This window comes from Dipodomys ordii, unplaced genomic scaffold, assembly GCF_000151885.1.
Source record: "Dipodomys ordii isolate 6190 unplaced genomic scaffold, Dord_2.0 Scaffold1, whole genome shotgun sequence".
NCBI lineage: Eukaryota > Metazoa > Chordata > Mammalia > Rodentia > Heteromyidae > Dipodomys > Dipodomys ordii.
Window position 1 is genome coordinate 49,931,527 of NW_012267217.1, and position 10,941 is coordinate 49,942,467.

Sequence of the window (10,941 nt, forward strand, 5' to 3'; positions counted from 1 at the left end):
CCCCCATCTCTCCCAACCACACCTACCCCCTCAAAAAATTACTTTAAGTATAGGGAGTTAGGGACCATGAAGACAGTATGAATTCAGCATACAAATCTACATAATGGCTATTATTCATGAAGAGTTTTCATAAGGTATTTTCTGTTTCCATTTGTGATTTTAAAAAAAGTTTTCTGATTGTTTTGGCTTTTTTTTGGTTCTGTTTTGTCTTAGTATGGGCATTGGTCTTGTCTGGTACCTCATCCCATTACAAAAAATAATGAGCCATTGAACCTTTGTAATATTAAAGAGAGATTGTTATTGCTTGTTTATTCAAGTCCCTAACTTCCTGGGGGGGTATTGTTTGTTAGTTTTGTTTTTCTTCTCTGACTTTTTTTGTGTAAGGAGATTGTTGTTTTGATGGATTTTTTTTTTTTGGATGAGGATTTCCTTACTTTCTTCTTAGCCTAGTGCTTCAGAGGCTTTTCAAATCTGTATTTGCTGGATGCAGATGGTTCATGCCTATAATCCTAGCTACTCAGGTGGCTGAAATCTAAGGATTGTGTGATCCAAAGCCAGCCTAAGCAGGAAAGTCCATGAGATTCTTTTTTTTAAATTTTTATTGTAAGGATACTGTACAGAAGGATTACAGTTACATGAGTAAGGTAATGAGTACATTTCCTATCAAGCATTGTTACCCCCTCCTTTGTTTTTCCCCTATTATCCTTTCCCCCTTACCTCCCCAACTCCTCCCTCCCCTCCCCCAAGTTGTAAAGTTCATTTTCAACATAGTATCCTGTACATCTCATTGTTACAATGGGTCAACCTGTATTCTTATTTCAGCATTTTGTTATTTCTCTTCCCCTCACCAAATTAGAAAAATGTGTATATAAGATGAAGGGCATCAGAATCAAATACAGTGACAACAGGAGTTATACCATGGGGGAAAAACATACAAAAAAAAAGATTCTTCATCTGCAATTAACCACAAAAAAAAGAGGAAGGAAATGACGGTGGAGGAGGAGGAGGAGGAGAGACCAGAAGTGGACCTGTGGCTCAAGTGGTAGAATACCTTGAGAAAAAAAGAAAAGAGAAGAAAAGCTAGGGGACAGCATCCAGACCCTGAGTTAAAGCCCCACGACCAAAAGAAAAAAAACACAAAATTATATTAGCCAGAGAGGTTTCAAAATACTCTCAACTAACTCTCTGTGGCCATCAGCGACAGAACACTGGTAAAAATCTGCAGCCTGAATTTAATCATGTTGATCATTTACTAACACAAAAATATTGACAGCCCCATGGAATTTAAATAGGCCTTAGAGCCTAATGATACAATATTTAAAATTCCAGATAAAACTCAAAATTAAATAGTTTATGAGCCAGTAAAATATTAATTTAAATATAATCAACTTGAACCAGGTCCAAGATGATACAGATGCTGCATTATCTGGAAAAGACAGCAACTCTTTCAAAATGCCTCCATACAGAAAAGCAAATCCTTTTGAAACAAATAGAAAAACTGTCCTCAATCAAATAGAGATACAAAGAAGAATCAACTGGAAGTTCAAAAACAAATATACAGTAACTTAAAATTAAACTTATGAGGGGCTGGGAAGGTGGCTCAGTGGTAGAGTGCTTGCTTGCTTTGCATGCCTGAGGCCCTGGGTTTGATTCCTCAGCACCACATAAGCAAAAAGAAAAAAGCCGGAAAGTGGCACTGTGGCTCAAGTGGAAGAGCACTAGCCTTGAGCTGAAGAGCTGAGGGACAGTGCCCAGGCCCAGAGTTCAGGCCCCACGACCGGACCCCCCCCCCAAAAAAAATTAAACTTATGAGATGGTTTGGGTGTAAATTATATTAATTACCATAAAACTTTTCATGTACAACATTTTTCAAAGCATCAAATTGCCATATTAGTAGAACTAATTTAAAAATTTGCTCTTAAGTCATTTAGAATTATTATTTGCAAAATATGAAAGCCCTAAAAATATATGTGATCTGGGTGCCTCCAACATATCTGGAGCTCTACAAATTCCAATATTTATAAGAGGGAATATATTTCCCAAGCTTTTATCAATTCCCTCAGCTGTAGTTTATGGTGCTGGGTAGGTAGTTCCTAGAGTAGTTGTGAGAATTAAGTTGCATAATGCATGTTAAATGTAAGCATTCATTCATTATAAGGTACTACTGTTGTTATTTTGGTGCTATCACATGCTTGTTATATTGTATTGAAATTGGTTTGGCAATGAACATGGTTTAGGCTGATGGCTATACTGTATCCTGGTGTGTAATCTTTTGGGTAAATGCCCAGTAGTGGAATTACTGGATCATAAGGTAATTCTATGTTTAACTTTTTCTTTATTGGTCATGGGGCTTGAACTCTGTGCCTGGGTGTTATCCCTATGTTTATTTTTTTGAGGAACCTCCAAAACCAAGATATGGAATTAGCCCAGATGGCCCTCAATGGATCAAGATGAATGGATCAAGAAAATGTGGAATATATATATATATATATATACAGTATGGAATTTTACTCATCTATTAGAAAGAATGATATTGTGCCATTTATATGGAAATGGAAAGACTTGAAACATTTCTATCAAGTGAAGTAAGCCAGCCTCAGAGAAACAAAGGTTGCATAGTTTCCTCAGTTTGTGATAGATAGACTAAACCTATAAATCTAGAAGTGAACATATTGGGATGGAGCATATACAAGTGGCTACAGATGAATTAACTAAAGACTCCATGCAGAGCTCAAGTGGAATGATCTTTTAGGAAGACTAGGTCAAAACCCAACAAAATCACCATCAGGAAATAGGTACATCCAAGAAAGGGGTGGGAAACCAAGAGGAAAGGGGTAGATAAACGAAAGGTTAGTCAAAGTGGGGTGAGATTGTTGAAAGGGTTGACACTGATCAAGGTGCATTGTATAGAGCCTCAGGGACAGCGCCCAGGGCCTGAGTTCAAGCCCCAAGATTGGCAAAATAAAAAGGATGCATTGTATTCATAGACTGTTTTGTTATATGGCACCTCCTTTGTACATTTTCTTGTTTTTGGTTTTTTTTTTTTTTGCCAGTCCTGGGGCTTGAACTCAGGCCCTGGGCACTGTCCCTAAGCTCCTTTTGCTCAAGGCTAGTGTTCTACCAATTGAGCCATAGCGCCACTTCCAGCTTTTTCTGTTTATGTGATACTGAGGAATCAAACCCAGGGTTTCATGTATGCTAGGCAAGCACTCTATCACTGAGCCTTATTCCCTGCCCTTCCTTTGTAGTTTTAAAGATAATTTCAAAAAATTAATCGGTTTTGATACTTGCGAATTCCCTGCCCTTCCTTTGTAGTTTTAAAGATAATTTCAAAAAATTAATCGGTTTTGATACTTGTCACCCAGCTGGACTATTGTCCTTGTATTTCTAGACCTCGTATAAAGGTAGACAAGTAGTAAATATTCAAGGATAATTGATTAAACTAAATTGGTGACTGGAGTGGAAAAAATAAGCTTCATAACTTTTTAATAGCTAAAAAAATACTAGGTGCAGAAAACAAACTACAAGCCGGTGGGAATGGAGTGGACCCACAAGTCGTAAGATACTCCAATGGTGAGTTCCATAGTCCTTTTTGCTCCCTGTTTGATGATTTGTTTGATATGGTTGGGGTGTGGGGAATCCTTCATACAAATTAAATCCTTCTTAAGAAGCTTACACAAATAAAAATTAATTTCAAAAAGTCACACAGATATCTCTCTGGCTGAGGATACCTTTTGTGCTCTCTTCTTCCACTGGAGAAAGCCACTGAGAGAACTGCTGTGGCTTCAGTTTGAAAATCTCTGGACAAGACAGCTGGGAAGACCATTTCCAGCTCTGAAGTTCCACACATGAAATCTTCCTGTGGGAGAGCAGATGGAATCATGAAGTTCCTTCATGACACAAAGCAGAGGCATTTCTAAAGAAGAAGAAAAAGAGACCACTCAACCCAGCCCTCAAATATGTCTTAAATAATGTATCTTTTTTTAAAAAAAAAAAAAGTCTGTGCACTTTAGAAGCAAAGAAGACAAGGGGGAGTTAAGACATTGGACGTGTCAGTTAGGATACTTCCTGCTGGTGGTAACAGAAGACTGAGCTAGACATGACTACAGATTTGGCAATTTGTTATTTCATAGGAAAAAGAAGGCCAAAGATGGACCAATATCAGGATGAATCAATGCCATACTGACCTTGTCGAGGACCCAGACCCTTTCCCTCTTTCTTGCTTTGCCATCCCCAGCAGACAGGAAAGTCTCATGCTGTTGTTGCAAGATGATTCAGTAATTTCACATGCAAAAGTAATCGAAACCCGGGAAGAAAAGGAGTATTGCTTCCCATGAGGCCTTTCTGGAAGAGGGTGACTTTGAAGAAAGAAAGAAGAAGCTCTGTGTTTTCCTCCATTTGTAGTAAAAACAGAGAACCAAAGTCCAAGCCAACTTCCCACTACAATTACATTTGAGAAGCGTAAATACTTAACACACCAAGACTCATCTGAAGACCCTGACTGGGCAAGAATTATCAGCAAGGATTTAAACAGCAAACAGATGTTAGACTCCAATGAGGATAAACTGAGTTTAATATTGACTAGTTTTGAAAAGATTGGGGCAGAGGACTGGGAAACAGAATATGATTGAATATTTGAGAACTTCCACAGTACCTTCCTACACACACACACACACACACACACACACACACACACACACACTTCAAGAGAGGAGGGATGATAAGAATATTATTAGGACTTGGAAGGAGAGAGTCCTATGAAGACAGTATCTCCAAACTTCCTGTAAAGAGTCAGATAGTAAACATATCAGTCTTTGTGTGTTTCCTGTCTGTCTTCCTCAATAACTTAACCCTATCATTATATCACTGAAGTAGCCGTAGGCAATATTTAAATGAGAATATGTGACTTTCTTCCAATAAAACTTTTACAGACACAGAAATTCTGATTTTATGTAATTTTCATACACTATGAAATAATATTTATTAGAATTTGTTTTCAACAATTTAAAAACATATGCAACTTACAAGCCAGACTTGGTGGTGGGCTAGATTTGTTAAGACCTGTATTAAGGGGTACTGCAACTTTAGCACAGGCAAGCAGCCAACCTAATTGGCACTATAGGGGAAAAGCTGCAGGAATAAAGACCTGCACCCTATTTTCTGGCCTAACCTAAACTCTGCCATATTCCTAGTTAAAAACCCAACCAAAATCCAAACAGTAAACAAGCCCATTAAAATTGTCCGCATAATGTTATCAAGACAGAGAGAGACTCAGTAAAGAGGGGTAGAAAGGAGCTGAAGGAATAAACAGGACATATCCGGCATAATAACTTTCTCATGTTGTCAGTATATGATTTCCTCTTTTGTTCCTTTAGTAGTTAACATAAACTTATGGGTGATTTATTGTGCTTTCCTCTTTGGGGACAGCAGGGCAAAGAGATATCTTACTCAGAATGCAGGCAGAACTCTTATGCATTGATATGGATAGCTTTAGATCTAAAGAGAAATAGAAAACAGGTTCCACCCTTGGTGCTCTGAACAAATTTGAAAAAGGAGAGCTAGCCATGGAGTGGGCTTGTCAATTGGCTTTGAAGTTACAAAGTATTTGGCTTCTGGAATAAGCCCTCTCCAATAATCCATGTCAACCCAAGAGCCATTTGCTTTTCCTTTGGGGCTCTGTAGACTTAACGGTCATTTTAAAGTAGATTTGACTACAGTTGTGTGTGTGTGTGTGTGTGTGTGTGTGTGTGTGTGTTTCACTGTATTTGCTATAAGTCTCTTACTTCCAAGTGAGAAAAGTCCAACTTAATTCAGCTTAACCCTTAAAAAGGAACTTAAATGAAAAGTTCTAATTTATAATGTCAAAGGAGACCTGACTAAGCCACAAGACTAGCAAAGAGTAGACGGCTTTTTTTCCTGGAAACTAGAGATTTGCACACCAGCTAATCTCTGTTTCATGTGTGATTTTTATATTTTCAAGATCTGAAATGTAGATCTCAAGTTTTAGATCATAGAATCAAAGTTCTCAGAGAAAAGAATCTTTGGTATAATTTTGATCACATGACACTTCCTGGACAATCAGTTGTGGCTGGTTGGTTGGTTGGTTGGCTGGCTGGCTGGCTGGCTGATTGGTTGGTTGGTTGGTTGGTTGGCTGGTTGGCTGGCTGGCTGATTGGTTGGTTGGTTGGTTGGTTGGTTGGCTGGCTAGCTGGCTGGCTGGCTGGCTGATTGGTTGGTTGGTTGGAAGCTATGGGCTTTTTTTTCTCCTAAAAAAGAAGGAAAGAAAACAGTGCATTTGCTTCTCACCTTTCTGAATGTGAACATTTTGAGGACAGGGTCTTTTCTATGCTATCACCACAGGACCTGAACATAGTACTCCATCATAATCTTTGGAATAAAAGAACAGATTTTTGCAAATGACATTTTCCTTGGTTCACTTTAAATTTCTCCTATTTTTAAAACCATTTAAACTTTGTTTTAATGTGATTGCACATAATCATCAAAGCACAATTTTTAAAATAAAGTAAATTCCAATATCAAATTTTGGATATCAAGTCATAAAAGTAGTATAGTTATATCATATTATGCTCCATTTTGCTGAAATTGGATTTCTATTTTTCCAGATCACTTCATTTTAGCACAAAAATAAGAGTAAAGTTAGGTTAATAGTAAAAAAAAAATTCAAATCCAAATTATTCCCTCTTACTATAGACTACTTATTATCTGCTTCCATTCTTTCCCTGTTTATTAAAATTGTTCTGTGGCCTCATCCTGATCTTCAGTACTTCAATTCTGAGTCTATATCTTACATGGTTTTAATTGCTTCCTACCAAATGGCATTCAGGCTCAGTCTTTTTTACTAGAATGGGTTGCATCCAAGATTTTCCTCTATCCCTTACCCTCACATTCATAAAACTATCCCTAACACCACATTTCCAACGTTAAATTCTAAGCATTTGGGGTTGCTGAAGAAAATTACAAAAATAGTTATGTAGGAATGCATACAAAATAGTTTGACTTTTATGTTCTTTCTTCTGTTTTTAGCTTTTCTTGCCTACAGAAACTTTCACATACTCATCTTAAGTCTTGTGACTGCCCACTCAACTAAATAATCTGACTTAATTAGATTTAAATCATATAGTATTAACTCCCCTGTGTTCTTTTATCTTAATTTTGAAACTGTACATTCTCAAACAATAATGAAGAGACTGCTGTTTTATTTTCTCCTATCCCAAAGCCTTATATATATTAGTCAGCTTAAATGCCAGACCAAATGACAAAGGCTGGAGATATTAAACAATAGAAATTTATTTTTCACAATTCTAGAGCCTAGAAGTCCATTGGATTCCTCTGAGCTTCCTTCTTCACTTGCGTCCTCTCAGTTTTCTTCTATGAACTTGTACAACCTTGATGTCTCTCTGTATATTCTGTATCCTCTTTTTATGAGTACACTGGATGAGTAACTACTCTAATGACCTCACTGTAATGCAATCATCTCTTTAAAGCTTACAGTCTGAGGTACTAGGTGTTAAGATTTCATTATAAGTTGTGGGAGGACATAGGTTTCTTGAAATTCATTTCTAAGCATGCTCTTTCCTAAACTGTCACATGTACAAAATTACACCCTACATGGGACAACCTCTACTGCCTCTCTTCTTACCTTCTTTCTGAGTTTCTTGTTCCTGTCCTTTGCCCACAGATTTCCCCCAGCAGAGGAGCATTTTTTTCTTCAAGTATTTTAAGTGTAGCTCTTATCTCTCAAGTATCTACGAAATTCTATCTTTCTAGTCATCCTTTTCCAACTGCCAACAATACTTCTCCCTATCCATACCAATCTTTTACTCTTATATGTCTCAAATGTTTATGTTGTGTATGTGCCAGATTAGCCCCAGTAGGTTTAAAGCCTTTAAAAAATTCATAATTTCCTACCTATAAGGGAGAAAATAAATACAGCTACTTAAAATCGCAGTTGTTTCTGAAGGGATTAGCACCTATAAGGAGGAAATCTCAGGCCTCATGTCTTTTTTGTCTGTTAAATAGAAATTGTGAACATATTAGTAGGTTTAGGCCATGTGTGAGTGGCCTAGGAGCTGTGTCCTATTCCTCTTTCCCAAGATTTTCACTTAATGCCTATGAAGTGAAGTTGTAGATCAAGACTGGAAAGACCAACATTGTTCTTCATTAGAGGGCAAGAGGAATTTGGAATTTGTGAATGTAATCTGGGAAAGAAGGGATAAGGAATCTAATAAGGAACCAATGTGGGCTGTGATAAAATTGGGTACATTCTGTTTTGTTTTGTTTTGTTTTGTTTTTTGTCAGTTGTGGGGCTTGAACTCTGGGCCTGGGCACTGTCCCTCAGCTCTTCAGCTCAAGGTAAGCGCTTTCCTACTGGAGCCACAACACCACTTCCAGTTTGCTGGTGGTTTATTGGAGTCTCACAGACTTGCCTGCCCGGGCTGGCTTTGAACCGCAATCCTCAGATCTCAGCCTCCTGAATAGCTAAGATTACAGGCTTGTAATCTTAGCTGGCACCTGTCTTGAGTACATTCTTGAGAATGCAATGCACCCATCTTGGCAAGCTTTGGTTAGGACTTGTGAGTTCAGTGTGTGTGTAAGTCATTGAAAAGGACTGAATCTCCTGCAGAAGGGAACAAACTGCTAAGCAGGTGGGTTGCTTTTCTATATCAAGCACATGCAGCAGAAGTAGAACATGGGAACCAAAGGTAACCATGGGAGTTATCACACCCAAGAAGCCCTCAAAACAGTGACAAATAAATTGGACATCTCTGAAGTTGTGTTGCATAACAGTTATAATACCAAAAAGACAGATGGGATGAATTTTCATGCATACACCAATCAACCTAAGAAACACATTACCTTATATTTGAAGCTCCCCACAGATCTCCAAACATATCTCCCCCCCCAAGTCCATTCTAGGAAAAAACGTTCATCTTCAGTTAGATATTTATCATTCCCAAAGGCACTGAACTTTTCACAAATAATAAGTTAAAGTTCCAGTCAATCATTCCTACATCTAAAGAATGGCAATTCTAACATGCATGATATAAAAACACAATTTCTTCACATATTCTCAAGGCTAGGCAGACACTTTAAATAATAGGTAAGACCAGACACTCAAAAAATATACTTTAATATACCTATGCAAACATTTACATATATACTTACACCAATGCACACATTAAAATGCTTTAGTTATACATGTACATGTGTATCTTGAATATTTATTCCTCAGCTACTTCAGATCTACTTAATCCTTTCATTTTAATAATTAAACAAAAATCAATATATTCACTAAAACAGGTATCTTGAGCATAAAACAATTAAATGTGTAATATATTCCATGATTTTTTCCAAAAGCCACAAAACCAATTTTCTGTTTGGCACTGGACATTCCATTACAGCATTTAAAATTAAAAGCTTAAATTACTTTGGGTTTTCTGCTCAGTTGAAATCAATTTTGAAACTCGTGTTCATAAGGACGTGTTTTTTCCCCTCTAATCTCTTGCATGCTAACTAAGTATGTAAGTACTATTATCCATTGGCTGAGGTCCTCTAAAACACCTTTTCCCCTGGGGACAATGAGAAGCTTATATGAGAAGAAATCACACTTAGAACTCTGGCCTGAAGGACAGGAAATAAACAAAATTCATGTAATTCAACTTTGTCCAGTGTATTTAAAGGAATATACTCAATTCACTACCATTTAAAAGATGATACCAGCAACCAATAAAATATATCTTTGAACAGTGAAGCAGGAAATAACTGCCATTAAACAATGCTGTTCCTAAAGGTAATTTTTCAAAGTCAGAGCTATATGCATCTTAAGGTAGAAGTGCATCGAAAGGAATTTAAGGAGAGAAGCTCCAAAAGAAAAGGAAACCATACTAGCACATGAACTGCAACATGCAGGTATTGTGCTTAATACCAAAGATATATTAAGCAAGTATCTTTCCACAAGACACTCACAAGGCCATTAGAGGAAATAAGGCACTTCACACGTTTGAGTCAGATCTAGGAGTTGGAATGGGTAGGTAAAGCTGTGGATTTGGAGTCTATCTTGGTTCATTCTGTTGCTATAACAAAACGTCTAAGACTGTGGAATCTATTAGCATCAGTTCCAGAGCCTAGTATCCAGTATACTGGATATCTCCTAAGGTTTGTTCTCTGTCTCAAAGACATATCTGCACATGAATGCATGATCTACTCACATCCTGAAGAATTCATCTCTTGATATCATTGCATTGGGAGTTACATCTCAATATATGAATTTTGGAAAGATACTAACACTCGGACCATAGTGGAGTCCCTGGCACTACAGAAGGAAACAAGATTCGGATCTCATGAGATCATTTTTAGGCAGAGAGAAAAGTCCTTATATACAGAGACACCTAAAGTTTGCATCAGAAGGAATACAAACTGGTTTGAAATAAAGAGGTCTTGTACAGCAATAGAGAAAAATTGGAAGGTCAGGAAAAGAGGTTGGATCCAAAGTATAAGCGTTGAAAGCCAACACCAAAGTAAGCCATGGAAAATCTTTTTGTATCTCCTTCTTCATGATTAAAAAAATTAAACAATTTGTATAGAAAAGTGATAATGGAGTAAAGGCACTTCTTTTCATGTTTCCACTCTTGGATAATGATGTCACCTTCTTCAAGTAGCTTGGTATCTCAAATTCTCATTTTAACTTCTAACCTCCATCCAATTCTTCATAATCTTATTTTCAAGCAAGTGTGTGTGTGTGTGTGTGTGTGTGTGTGTGTGTGTGTGTGTGTGTGCCTGCTGGTCCTGAGAAATTCAGGGCCTGTATACTATCCTTGAGCTTTTTTTGCTCAAGGTTTAAGGCTCTACCACTTGAGCCACAGCTCTTCTGCCAACTTTAATCTCATTGAGTTTTTTTTTTGGCGGGGCGGGGGGGGGGGG